We start from the raw sequence: 14,447 nt of genomic DNA on the forward strand, positions 1-14,447 counted from the left end.
AGAATGAACTGACCTAATAGAGGATCATTTAGACATTTTAGAAGAAACCATCTAAAATAATGCTTTCCTTTGGAGTAATTCTGAAAAATTTTGTTTTCAAGTGTTCCCACTGAAAATAACGTAACTTCAGAAATCTATGCTGAATAACCTGGGTAATATTCCTATGTATGTATATTTATTTATATACTGTATTCCAAATATTCATATGTGATAGCATCTAGCCTTTGGTTTCCATGTAGCCAGTCCCAGATACATTCTGTATAGTATAGCAAAATAATACAATTTTTGTCTTTTATAATAACAGTTAAGTTTCTCCTAAAATGGTATCCTTTATGAGCAAATGACTCAAGTTGACAGATTATACAGGAATTTATTTATGTCAGCTAAATCTTAACTGGAAACACCTTCCACATTTGCTTTATGATTTTAGACAGTCTGGTTTTCAGAACAGAAGTGAGATGAATCACCTACAGTAGTTAAGTTAGGGTAGGGGAGCATTCAGATATCAAATCTTCTGGTAGAACTAGTGGCTCCAGATGTTTTAGCATATGGTTGTTATTTAGACATAAAGTTTCCACATGAGGACTCAAATTTTAAAAAATAGAAAAATCTTTTTATGGAGATCTAGATATTTGCTGTGTTTCTAGCTCTGGGTTTGGTCTGAAATACTGAAGTGATGGCTAAATTATATTTATTTATTTATTCACTTTCTTTTTCCAACAAAGGATTTTTGGAGGTTTATAAAATTGCATATGATAAACTGGAAAATTACACCTAAATTTCTGCAACAAAAAAATATAAACTGGAGGTCAGTGTTGCAGGCATTCAGTTGAATGCCGTGATTAATATTCTTAAGTAATGTTTGGACAATTCTGAGCAACCACTGAACAATATTTCAGGGCTGAATACATGGTGCCATAATTGCTTGTTGAGCCTAACAGATTTTAATTCCCAAATTGACGTATCACCAGAATGTATAATAAAGGTGTGACTGTTAAGACACTAGTGGAATTTTTTAGTGAATTTGTAGAAGATAGAATCTCATTTTTTTCTAATTGGTTTTGGTTTATTTTTAATTACTAAATTACTAATATTCCTTTCTACATAGATCTTGTGCATGGTGAGAACTCAGTGAGAGCCCAGGTAGTGAGCAAGAGTATCAGATGGTATTTTATATCTAAGGTTGGCTATAAGGTAAAAGGTCATTCAACATAATGTAAAAGGTCATTGCTCAGAAGAGTGATTTCTAGTCACTGGGATGGCAATACTCAGTGCTCCTTAACATTTTGGAAAGTTTCTTTGTAGTTTGTGATAAAGTATCTCAACTGTGGCTAACTTTTGTGACAGGAGAACCAGGTAAAAATTGACTAGCCTCAGGAAGGCTTCATGCTCTTACTATGTTTTTGAAGTCAGCACATCATGTTCTCTCCCGTGAGAACTCAACATTCACCCAAATGCCCAGGCTAGGAAAGAGGCATTCAAATGTGACAGTTCCTCTTTTCTCACCCCACGCATTCAGCAGTCTAGTCTTCAGTTCTACCTTACAAATGTATTCCTATTCATAGAAGATAAGTTCATTATTCAGTCTCATTAAGCCTTAATTTATGAATGATAGTCTACAAAACTTGGTTGGAATGTAAACTACTATTTACATTCATTGCTACTGTCTTTTTCCTATCTTACAACATCCAACAGGATTATCAGCAATGGTAATCTCTGGGCACTGTGAGCAATTAGGTTAGGCAAGTAATTTAGGAGGCAGAGAGTTATTTTGTTTTTCTTTTGTGTTTGTTTGCTTAGTACCATGAGGGCTTATAGAGATTCTTGCATAACATTTACATGAAACTCATCTTCATGGTATTGTGCATGGTTGCTTTCTAAGATAACAGTGCTTTTGCTCCTTTACTCACCCCCTCCTTCTTCCTCTGAGCCTCCTTCCTGCTTTCCTGCAACCCTGTGGCTACAGGTCAGGCTGCTTTGCTGCCTGGAAACTTACATTTATGGTTCCTCTGAATAAGTGCAGTGCACCCCTGAGCAAAGAGACCTAGAAGAGCTGTCAGATCTGGAGGTTATTACAATATGCTGGAGAGTAGAGTGCAGGCCTCTCATTTCTGTGCTGATGCCGTTTATTTCTTATAACAATGATAAAAACTGATCCTGCCTGAATTCTTCCATAGATGCCTTGGGGAAGGACCACTGTCATAGTCCTTCCTTAACATTTCACCCCTCCAACCCATGCTGTTTATTGATGAACTGAAAGAATTTTTTTCCCCCAATGCTCATATGTAAAACTTAGCTTGCCTAAGAGTCCACAAAAGGTAATTAGTCTACAACATTTATAGGAGAGAAGCAGAGATGCCTACTTCAATGGGATACTATAAATCTCTTGTTTTATTCCTTCTCAATGGTCTCTAGATTTTAGCATATTTTATCCTGACTGAAATTTTCAACACTTTCTGATAATCTTGTTTTCCTATAAGGGTGGAGTTTTATGACCCATTCCTAAAAACCGTTTCTGTGGTTCTCCTCAACAGTGATTCATTAGCAGACACCAAGTTTGGGAGAATGAGAAAAAAATGAATGGATGAAGTTCCCTACTGGAATTCCAATAGGATGTCTTTTTTTTTTTGATTATGGGAGGACTAAACCTTCTGAATACAGATTACTTTTCTCTGTTTGCTTTTAAGTAATAATTTTAGTAAGAATATGCTTGTTTCAACTTTTAATCAACTTTTTTCCCATATTTAAATTTTTTATTATTCGACCATCAATCACCTTAATTTATTCTAATAAACAATGCTGATAGGAAGAAAAACTGAATTATTTTTGAAACTATATATGACCACTAAATTTTAGAAACATTGCATATGTTTTATTTTATGGAATACATTCATGTTAAACTTGAGCATGAGTGTCTCTCTTCAAAATTTACATTGTTGATTAAAGCAAAGAGATTGAGGCCCCCTAAAAAGAATAATCATTTGTTGACTCAACAATTATTTCCAAAGTACTAGTAAACAATAAAATATGACCCAACCTAGTGTTCATTAGAACTGTGCAATGCAGATTATATCATAACTTTGCTATATGTACTTATGTTTCAGGTATAGTTTATATTGTTTATCCATGCCACCCACTTAGTCATACCATGAAGTACCTTTATAAACAACAAAAAAATATACAATTTCTAATCTTAAAAAAATTCACATTTACTTTGCTTCATGTCAAATGTCTTTTTCTGTTTCCTGCCCATAGATTTTAACTTTCTAAACTTTTTATGGTTTCTTTCTGAAAGAGAAAGCTTTATATGAATGATAATCTCCCGACAGATTAAAGTACCTAGAGAGAAGAATATGTTTCAAATCCAAAAGTCATGACTCAAGGAATAACAAAAATAAGTCTTTTCCCTTAAAAAAAAAGTACTAAAATCTAAGCAGAAATATCAGATGAGCAATAAGTTATTTCTAGTAAAATCAATCCTGGCACATTGAACAGTATACTGTATTTGGCCTGCCAAGAATTTCTTTCCAGCCAATGAATCTGTGACAGGAAGTGAGATTTAAGGAAAGTCTTTCTCACTCTGAAATTCTACCATTAGTCCACATGGTTGAAGGCTAAACATATTTCATCTCACTTGAAAAAAAAATTATGTTGTAATATATTGTATAGTTTTTAAAAGCCATTAATATACTTTGTTGATTAGATTAACTAGACAATTAGAAAAATAGCCTGAATGTTCAAACATCATAAAATGGCATTAAAACTCCAAAACACTAGAAAGCATTGCATAATAATATAATAACTATGCAGAAGGACAATTTCAGAATAGAAAATGAAGTGTGTCACTAGGCTGTCCCACTGGAGTAGTCTGACTTTTTTAAAAAGGTATTTTACAGCTCCCTGAAGAGCTATGAATCCTGGATCTGCCAAAATAGATTAAGCAGTTGGTTCACAAGATAAGAGCTCTACAGGGAAAACATTTAGGGTCCAATTAAGTTTGGATGTCGGCAAAACTAACTGGAAAGAAGGTCCATGATGCCAGCTGATTGGGTAAGATTTTCGGAGACTGTAAATTGTTGATAAGTGCTAAAACTGCAGGTCATCTCTGAGACTGCTTCATCTCTGAACTGAGCAGCCATTCAATTGCCCTTTAAGTGTCACACAATTATTTTCATGGACTCTCAGAGTCCTACTAGGTCAACTTGCTATCTTTCTAACAAATTCTGTCTCTAGACATCCCTGACAAAAGGCTGACCAGCCTTTATTTAAGCTCTGCCAATAATGGGGCACTCACTACTTGGCATGGCAAAGCACCTTTCTTGATTAAATTTTGGAAGGCTCCATTTTATATTGAACTGATTTTACTTATGCCTCATTCCAAAGTAAGTTATACTGTAGAGTTCTAATTAAACCTCTTCAAACACAAATTAAGGCAATACATGCATACATAGAAACTTTCAAGCATTTGAAGAGATGCCGGGGTTTGCATTTTGGCTCCTCTGCCTACTAGCTGTGTAAACCTGGGTAACTTTTAAGATGCCCCCTGCCTTTATTTCCTCACTTTTCAAATAGGCATAATAAGAATACTTCTTTTATAAGACCAGTTTGAAGATTAAACACCTGATATATAGTAAGTGCTCTATTAAATGTGTGCTTCATATATTTAATCTTTCAAAGCCTTCTCCTTGTGTGTGGTGCTGGAGAAACAAAATTCCTCTGACCTCATACAGTTTTCTTCATAATGAAGAGGACAACAAATTAGTTATGCAGCATCAGTAGAGTGCTGGTTCCCTGACAGTGCTGGGGGACTGTTGACAAGACAACAGACTGTGCAAATGGGGATCCAGGGACAGTTCCTGGCAGAAGTGATGTTTAAGGGGAGATTTGATGGACGATGAATTGACCAAGTGAGAGGAGATAAATTAAGAGTCCGAAGTAGATGACAAAACATGTAAAACAAACTAAGAGATAAAATGAAAAGCAAAGGTTTTAGAACTGTAGGCTCTTCAGTATAGCTTGAGTATAGTGTGTTAGGCTAAGAGTGATTATAATAACACTATTATCATTATTATTATTATTATTTTTATTGTATAGGTGAAGATTTTGGGGAGGGGTGTTGTAAGCTATGTTGACAATTGGGGAATGAGAAACTATTGAAGGATTTTAAGGAATGCACTAAAGTGACCCAATTTGCAGTAAAGGACTAATACGAAGATAGGTGAGCCAATGATTCATGAGAGAATGAAGTGGTCAAAGTTCACAGTCCCTAGGGTGTCCAGTGGGAAGGGGTAGGCACCTTCAGATGTTTCGGGGTCATAATACATACATAATTATTATCTTGACAAAGAAAAATCACTGGCCCATATGTCCCAGTTTTCTCAGGACAGTTCTACTTTCCACCTTTAGTCAGAACTAAACTTCATAATGCCCCCTCTCTCTCTTTCAAAATTGTCCCAGGTTAAATGAAAATCACATGGTCATTGTGCCTGGTACCATACACACTTAATCCTAGTTTATCTTCCATTCTTTAAGAGCTCTTGCTGGAGAGAGGCTATGTTTCTAAGCAGGATCAGATGTAACCTGGAAGTGTAAGAAGTCATCATTGTTCTTGATCTCCTGTTTAAGGAAAAATGCATGGGCATAATCATGTTACTCCTTTATGCTCCCTGAAGTAACCTCCAGGGTGGAAAAGAAAAGCTTTCTATATTTTACTGACCCTTCGTTTGACAATTAGATTGTCCTTCTTTCAAAGAAAGAAACCTCTTCTGTTCTATCGAGTTGAAGCTCTTTTTCTTCTCATTGTTTGACTCTAAGCTGTCCACAGTAGAAATTATCACTCTTTTGGGACAGTTGGCTGCACCGAGTGACAGCGGGTTCAGCTGAGTGGCCATGGGAGAGAGTGACCAGAGCAAATGGAAGAGAAGATCGTTGTAGGAGACCCCAAGGGTTGGAAAGATACTGGATTGTCTTGGGATAATGACAGAAGGAAAGGTAGGCAGGATGTAGAAGGAAAACCAGAAAGCTGGCATCTCAGTCTTTAGTAAATTAGGGACAGTGACCAAAGTCTTCAAATTGCAGCAGTGAAAAGGAATGAAGGACAGCATGCCTAATGATGCAGACTGTGGAAGAGCGGGGTACTTTACAGAAGGATTGGGAAGACAAAATCTAGAAGTGGAGGCAGACAGTGAGGAGTCCTTAAGCCAGACCCTAAGAAGTGTCTATTACTTCTGTCCTGAGCAGTGAGCCATGTTACAGCAACACTAAGACGTGACAAGGATGTTTACTGGAGAGAGAAAGGATGGAAAGGAGTAAGTTAGTGAACACGGGAGAAAAGCTGGAGGTGGGGATAGAATAGTGCAAGTTTGGGGAAGGAAAGGAGAAACACAGTCAGAATGAGAAGAGTTTGAGATTGGACAGACAATTCTGGATTTCAGGCTTGGATCCTGGGCTAGAAGAACAAGGATGCTGGCATGCTGCACTTCCCTGCTTTTACAGTCAAAATACTCAATCCCATCCAACCCCTAGGGTCAGACTGAAGCTGTGGAAATAACTGAGGTTGTGCGGGAGACCGTTGGGCTTACTGGATAGGATTGACCTCTGCAGAAGTTCAGGTGGTTCAGCATGGAGAGGCTTCTTCATTGGAAGGTGTCAGCTGTTGTCTGGCTTTAACTCGGGGTGGGGTGGGAGATTTAAAAAGCTGTCCAAGGTTTAAGAATACAGGCGACACAGGTTCATGGAGTATGCAAGGTCCATGGTGGATGTGAGAGACAGATTTGGGAGCAGCTTACAGATAGAACATTGTGTCTGAAGCCAAACCCAGGTTTGATTTCTAACTGTACAACTTACTGGCAGTGGGATCTTGGGCAGATAGCTGAACAACTCTAAACTATAGTTTTCTCATATGTAAAATGAGAATGGTAATAACAATATTTAAAAGGCTACTATGACTCTCAAGTGAGTAAAGACTTAGAAAGTTCTGAGAAGTGTTCATAGCACATAGGAAATCCTGAACAAATGTTAGCTCTTGTTATTATGGTACCTAGTTAAACAATGCAAGCTTGTGCTCAGATTGCACTGGGCCAGTGAGCTGTCCATCCATTTCTCCTGCTTGAGCGTAGAGTGCGTGCAAGGCTCAGTGAGGTGGCATGAGAACAGAGGAAGGAAGCAGTGAGGTCCTCCTGAAATGAATGCAAGACCTAAGAAATTGAAAAGTGAGGTCTTCTCCCTACTAAGAACATGGAAGACGTGTTTTGCCTCAGAGTGTGAAGGCTGCGGTGAAGATTTGCCGAGTTTCACAGTTTACCATTCTTTTATTATTCATATTTATGTAGAACTTTATCAATAGCACATTTGCAGATGTTCTGACATTTGAGCCTCACAGCCCTGTGAGATTAGAGTAGGGTGGCATTATTTAGAGATGAGGAGCCCAGGTTTTAGAGAAAGTTTATCCATGCCAGCTGTTAAGAAGCAGAGAGGATTTGAACATAAACCTTTTAATTTTAAGCCCTATGCTCTTTTCACTATGATTATATTATATAAACAGAAATGGTGGTAGCTTTCCATAACCATCTGAGTTTCAAATTGACGTCTCATGCACTCTTCTCCACATGGGTGGTTCACTCTGGCATTCTGGCGGGTGGCTTTGCAATGATCTCTACTGATGTGGCACCTCAAGGAGTTTCTCTGTCACCTAGCGGGCCTCAGCTTCCCCCTGTCAACGAAGGTCTGTATCTCAGTCCAGGGGTAGCGAGGCTTCTCATAGATTTGTCCTTTCCTGCCTAAGGTAATCTGCCCAAACCCTAGCAATAACAAGTTCTTCCTATGTCTGCTATTCCTGTGTTGTTTAGATTTTTTGAATTCCTTACTTAATATTTTTTTTCCTGTTTAAAAAAATGTGTGTACTCTTGACTGCTGAAACAAGGGTCCCATCTGAGATTCTCCAACTTCTAGCATCTACAGTGGGACTTCATTCCTGCTTCCTTTGTGTACCTGTAACACTTGGTTAATGCCTGTTGTGCAACTTAAGAGAGAAAAATATAAGTATTATCATTATTATTAAGTGTTATAGTTTTTATTTGTACTGCCTGTCTTACCCACTACGTGATGAGCTTAAGACATCAACTGTTCATATTTGTCTTAGATTTTTCCTCCCCATCCTGACCCCAGGCACCTAACACAGAGCTCCATTCATAATGGCATCCTCAACAAATATATGTCAATACAGTAAAGAAGTGGTTCCAGAATGCATGTATGTCAAAATGGTCAAATTGATAATGTCCATTAAAAACTCAATGTACCATTTCTAGTGCTGTGACATAAATTCAATACTTAACCATTTTGATTTTGTACACAGCCTTTTCCTGGTTATACACATCTCCCAGACTGTATTCTCTCTGCACCTGTTTCCCCACAGTCTTATTTTAATAATACAAAACTCATAGAACATTTGCATATACAAAATCCATTCTATGCATGCTTGGTTGAGGAAATAAAATGAAATGTTGCCAAATGATCCCTGGGAAATGTCTGATTATCCCATAGTGTCATCTGACCCTGACTTCCAAATGCTCAGGAGTAAATTTAATAAAAGCAGAAATTTACCAGCTAAATACATGTTTCCATGGGTGTGAGAAGGAAGGGCAGTTTGCTGACCAATGGAGAATGCCCTTTTTGGCTCTTATAGTCTGAATAATGCCAGATTTCCAGAGTGTGTGATTGTACATTTGGGAAATTGCCAGGTTTATTTGCAGAAGAAGAATGATACCTTAGCAAAATGAGCACACATTATTCCCTTTTTACAAAGAGGACTCCTAAACTTCAAATGTAAGGCTCCTACAGTGTTCACACAGCTTTGTACCCACTCAGCTAGTTTACTGAGGTGTAGCAACTTTGAATACTTCACCTTCAGTTAATCCATATTAAGTAAATTCAGTACAGTCGTTCTCTCTGAGGTACTTTTGATCTTATTTAGAAACTGTTTGTGGAAATAACACAGGCTTTTGGAGTTGAGGATAGAGTATGATTTTTTTTGTTACTCTGACTGATCTGCAGATATTCACCCTAACCATTTTATGATCCCATGGAACTATCCTCTGTGCTTCAAATTTTGATATTGTATTGGGCTCATTTCATGCTCACAGATTAGGTAAATTAACCCATGCATCTATAGAATAGGGGTCCTTCACATCCATGGATCTAAATCGAAGAGTTAGCCACCAGTTGGCAGAGATAGGTTGATGCATGTCACTGGTATCTGCCCTGCACCCCACCCCGGTTTCCGCTATACCGGTAAATGGTTTTAGCTTCTTGAAGTTAGGGTCTGTGTTGTAATCACCAACGATCCTCAGTACTATTATATACTCAGTTAATTGTGTTGGGTGGGTTACCTCACTCCTTCTTTAGCTATGTTTTATCTTAACAGCATAGGGCATCCTCCAAGTAATGGAGAAAAGTGCGAAACCCTAAAACAACCAATCCAATTGTTTGTGCACAGTATCTTTATCTTTAATATAATAAACTCTCCTTGTCACCCTTTTCTGGGAATAACTGTTAAAATATTGCCACGTTTTGATTAACATGAGCTGTACACACAGTGGGGATTTCCCACTGGGCTACCTAGAAGTAGCATGCATCTCTGAAGGCATGCAGCGTTTAAAAATGTTCTGTAGCAGAAATACTCTTCTATAGCTCTGACTTCAACTTGCTCCAGAATGTTTTTCTTCTGACATATCATATTTTCCAAGCTGGGCCTCATTTGTTATGCCTTGTCTAGTTTTCATTTCTTCATGGGCCTTAAAAGAATTGCTATTTTACCTTAGTCCTGATTAGTGTTTATAACACCTTCTCTCACATATCATCTGCAGCTATTATTAATATTTGGCTTCTACTCACACTTGGATCATTTGAACATTCAAACAGGACTGACACCAATCTTTACAGTTCCCCTAATCTTACCCTTCCCACTTAAAATGATGCCGTGTCATTTATCATTTTCCTTTGTCCTAAATGCTTTAATACTCCTGAACTAAGGAAGCAGTGCTGGTGCCTAAACAAACGTGAATGCAAACCACTTCAATTAGTTTAAGACAGCATTATATTATACCTTAAAGTATAATAAAATATCTCCCCATTATCTGAGCCCATGCCTTTATCCTTGACTCCATTAAATTCTTAATCTGTGTGGAAACAAAAATTCCCCATTCTGTATCCCTACTTCTCTACCTTGACCCAGATTGCTGTCAGAAATGCCTTTTTTTAATTAAGGCACCATTGTTATACAATCTTATGAAGGTTTCACATGAGCAAAATTGTGGTTACAGCCATTTTCACCCATATTATCAAGTCAGTACTTGTATTCTCTGTGCTATACTGCATTCCCTGTGACCCTCCTACATTATGTGTGCTGATCATGATGCCCCTCAATCCCCGTCTCCCTCCTTCCCCATGCACCCACTCCATCCTCTTCCCTTTGGTAACCACTAGTCCCTTCTTGGAATCTATGAGTCTACTGCTGTTTTGTTCCTTCAGTTTTGCTTGGTTGTTATACTCCACAGATGAGAGAAATCATTTGGTACTTGTCTTTCTCTGCGTGGCTTATTTCACTTGACATAATACCCTCTAGCTCCATCCATGTTGTTGCAAATAGCAGGATATGTTTTATTCTATGGCTGAATAATATTCCATAGTGTATATATACCACAACTTATTTATGCATTCATTTAATAATGGACACTTAGGTTGCTTCTATATCTTGGCTATTGTAAATAGTGCTGTGATAAACATAAGGGTGCATATGTCTTTTTGTATCTGGGACCTTGTTTTCTTTAGGTAAATTCCTAGGAGTGGAATTACTGGGTGAAATGATATTTGTATTTTTAGATTTTTGAGGAATCTCTATTGCAACCACAATGGTTGAACTAATTTACATTCACACCAGCAGTGAAGAGGGTTCCCCTTTCTCCAAAACCTCACCAGCATTTGTTGTTCCTTGTCTTTTCAATATTGGCCATCCATTTCTCTGGTAATTAGCAGTGTGGAGCATCTTTTCATGTGTCTGTTGGCTATCTGAATTTCTTCTTTGGAGAAGTGTTTGTTCAGATACTCCACCAATTTTTTGATGGGGTTATTTGCATTTTGGGTATGGAGGTGTGTAGCTCTTCATGTATTTTGAATTTTAACCCCTTATGGAATATATCATTTACAAATATATTCTCCAATACAGTAGGATGCCTTTTTGTTGTGCTGATGGTATCTTTTCCTGTACAGAAGCTTCTTAGTTTGATGTAGTCCCATGTGCTCATTTTTGCTTTTTTTCTCCTTACCCAAAGAAATGTGTTCAGGAAAAAGTCGCTCATGTTTATTTTCAAGAGATTTTTGCTTATGTTTTCTTATAAGAGTTTTATGGTTTCATGACTTATATTCAGGTCTTTCATCCATTTCTAGTTTACTTTTGTCTATGGAGTTAGACAATAATCCAATTTTATTCTCTTACATGTAACTGTCCATTTTTGAGAACACCAGTTGTTGAAGAGACTGTCATTTCCCCATTGTATATCCATGGCTCCTTTATTGTGTATTAGGTTGGCCATATATGTGTGGATTTATATCTGGGCTCTCTATTTTTTTCCATTTGTCTATGGGTCTGTTTTTGTGCCAGTACCAAATTATTTTGACTACTGTGGCTTTGTAGTAGAGCTTAAAGCCAGGGAATGTAATTCTGCCAGCTTTGTTCTTCCTTCTCAGGATTGCTTTGAATATTCGGGGTCTTTTGTGGTTCCATATGAGTTTTAGAACTACTTGCTCTAGTTCATTGAAGAATGCTGTTGGTGTTTTGATAGGGATTCCATTGAATCTGTAGATTGCTTTAAGCAGGATGGCCATTTTGACAATATTAATTCTTCCTATCCATGAGCACGGGATGTATTTCTATTCCTTGGTGTCTTCCTTAACTTCTCTCATGAGTGTCTTGTAGTTTTCAGGGTATAGGCCTTTCACCTCCTTAGTTAGGTTTATTCCTTGGTATTTCATTCTTTCTGATGGAATTGTAAATGGAATTGTTTTCCTGATTTATCTTTCTGCAAATTCATCATTAGTATGTAGGGATGCAACATATTTCTGTGTATCAATTTTGTATCACGCAACTTTGCTGAAAACCAGTTATTAGTTCTAGTAATTGTTGGGTAGATTATTTAGGGTTTATTATATATAATATCATGTCATCTGCAAACAGTGACAGTTTAACCTCTCCCTTGCCAATCTGGATGACTTTTATTTCTTTGTGTTGTCTGATTGCTGTGTCTAGGACCTCCAGTACTATGTTGAAAAATGTGGTGAAAGTGGGCATACTTGTCTTATCGTGATCATGGAGGAAAAGCTTTTAGCTTTCTGTTGTTAACTATGATGTTGGCTGTAGGTTTGTCTTATACAGCCTTTATTATGTTGAGGTACTTGCCCTCTGTATGCATTTTTTTGAGAGTTTTTATCATGAATGGATGTTGAATTTTTTCAAATGTTTTTTTAGCATCTATTGAGATGATCATTTGAGTTTTGTCCTTCTTTTTGTTGATGTGATGTATGACATTGATGAATTTTCAAATATTGTACCATCCTTGCATCCCTGGAATAAATCCTACTTGATCATGATGGACAATCCTCTAGATATATTTTTGAATTCAGTGTGCTAATATTTTGTTGAGTATTTTTGCACCTACGTTCATCAGGGATATTGGTCTGTAACTTTCTTTTTTTGTGGTGTCTTTGCCTGGTTTTCATATTAGAGTGATGCTGGCCTCTTGGAGTGAGATGGAAGTATTCCCTCATCTTCTACTTTTTGGAAGACTTTTGGGAGGATAGGTATTAGGTCTTCCCTAAGTGTTTGATAAATTCCATGGCTAAGCCATCCTGTCTGGGAGTTTTATTTTGAGGTAGTTTTTGATTACTAATTCAATTTCATTGTTGATAAATTGTCTACTTATATTTTCTGTTTGTTTCCCAGGTTAGTCATGGAAGGTTGTATTTTTCTAGAAAGGTGTGCATTTCTTCTAGGTTACCCAGTGTGTTAGCATATAGTTTTTCATAGTACTCTCTAATAACTTTTTGTATTTCTGTGGTGTCCCTTGTAATTTTTCCTTTCTCATTTTTGATTCTGTTGATGTGAGTACACTTTTTTTCTTTTTAATTCTGTCTAGGGGTTTATCTATCTTGTTTATTTTCTTGAGAACCAGCTCCTGGTTTCACTGATTCTTTCTCAATTATCTTATTCTTCTCAATTTTATTTATTTCTACTCTGATCTTTATTATGTCCCTACTTCTACTGACTTTGGGCTTAATTTGTTCTTCTTTTTCTAGTTTCATTAATTATAACTTTAGACTGTTCATTTGGGATTGTTCTTCTTTCCTGAGATAAGCTTGTATTGCAATATACTTCCCTCTTAGAGCTGCTTTTGTTGCATCCCATAGGTCTTGGGGTGTTGAGTTGTTGTCATTTGTCTCCACATATTGCTTGATCTCTGTTTTTATTTGTTCACTGATCCATTGATTATTTAGGAGCATGTTGTTAAGCCTCCAAGTGTTTGCGGGCTTTTTACTTTTCTGTGCATAATTTATTTCTATTTTCATAACTTTGTGATCTGAGAAGCTGATTGGCACAATTTCAATCCTTCTGAATTTACTGAGACTTCTTTTCTGGCCTAGTATGTGATCTATTCTGGAAAATGTTCCATGTGCACTTGATAAGAATGTGTATCCTGGTGCTTTTGGGTGGAGTGTTCTGTAGATGTATGTCAGGAGCATCTGTTCTAATGTGTTGTTCAGTGCCTCTGTCTCCTTTCTTATTTTCTGTCTTGTTGATCTGTCCTGTGGAGTGAGTGGTGTCTTGAAGTCTCCGAAAATGAATGCATTGCATTCTATTTCCCCCTTCAATTCTATTAGTATTTGTTTCACATATTTAGGTGCCCCAATGTTCGGTGCATAGATATTTATAATGGTTATATCCTCTTGTTGGACTGACTCCTTTATCACAATGTTATGTCCTCCTTTGTCTCTTCTTACTTTCTTTGTTTTGAAATCTATTTTGTTGATACAAGTGCTGCAACTCCTGCTTTTTTCTATTAGTTTCATGAAATATCTTTTTCCTCCTTTAACTTTTAGTCTTTGAAAGTCTTTTGTTTTGAAGTGTGTCTCTTGTAAGGTGCATACATATGGGTCTTGCTTTTTTATCCATTCTGTAACTACATGTCTTTTGATCGGTGCGTTCAGTCCATTTACATTTACAAGTATTACAAATGTAATACTTATTGCCATTTCAGGCTTTAGATTCATGATTACCAAAAGTGCAAGGCCAGTTTCTTTACTATCTAACAGTTTAACTTAACTCGCTTAGTACACTACTTCAAACAAAGTCTAAAGGTTCTCTTTTTTTCTCCCTTCCTTTTCTTCTTCCTCCACAC

Source organism: Manis pentadactyla, chromosome 3, assembly GCF_030020395.1.
Source record: "Manis pentadactyla isolate mManPen7 chromosome 3, mManPen7.hap1, whole genome shotgun sequence".
Taxonomy (NCBI): domain Eukaryota; kingdom Metazoa; phylum Chordata; class Mammalia; order Pholidota; family Manidae; genus Manis; species Manis pentadactyla.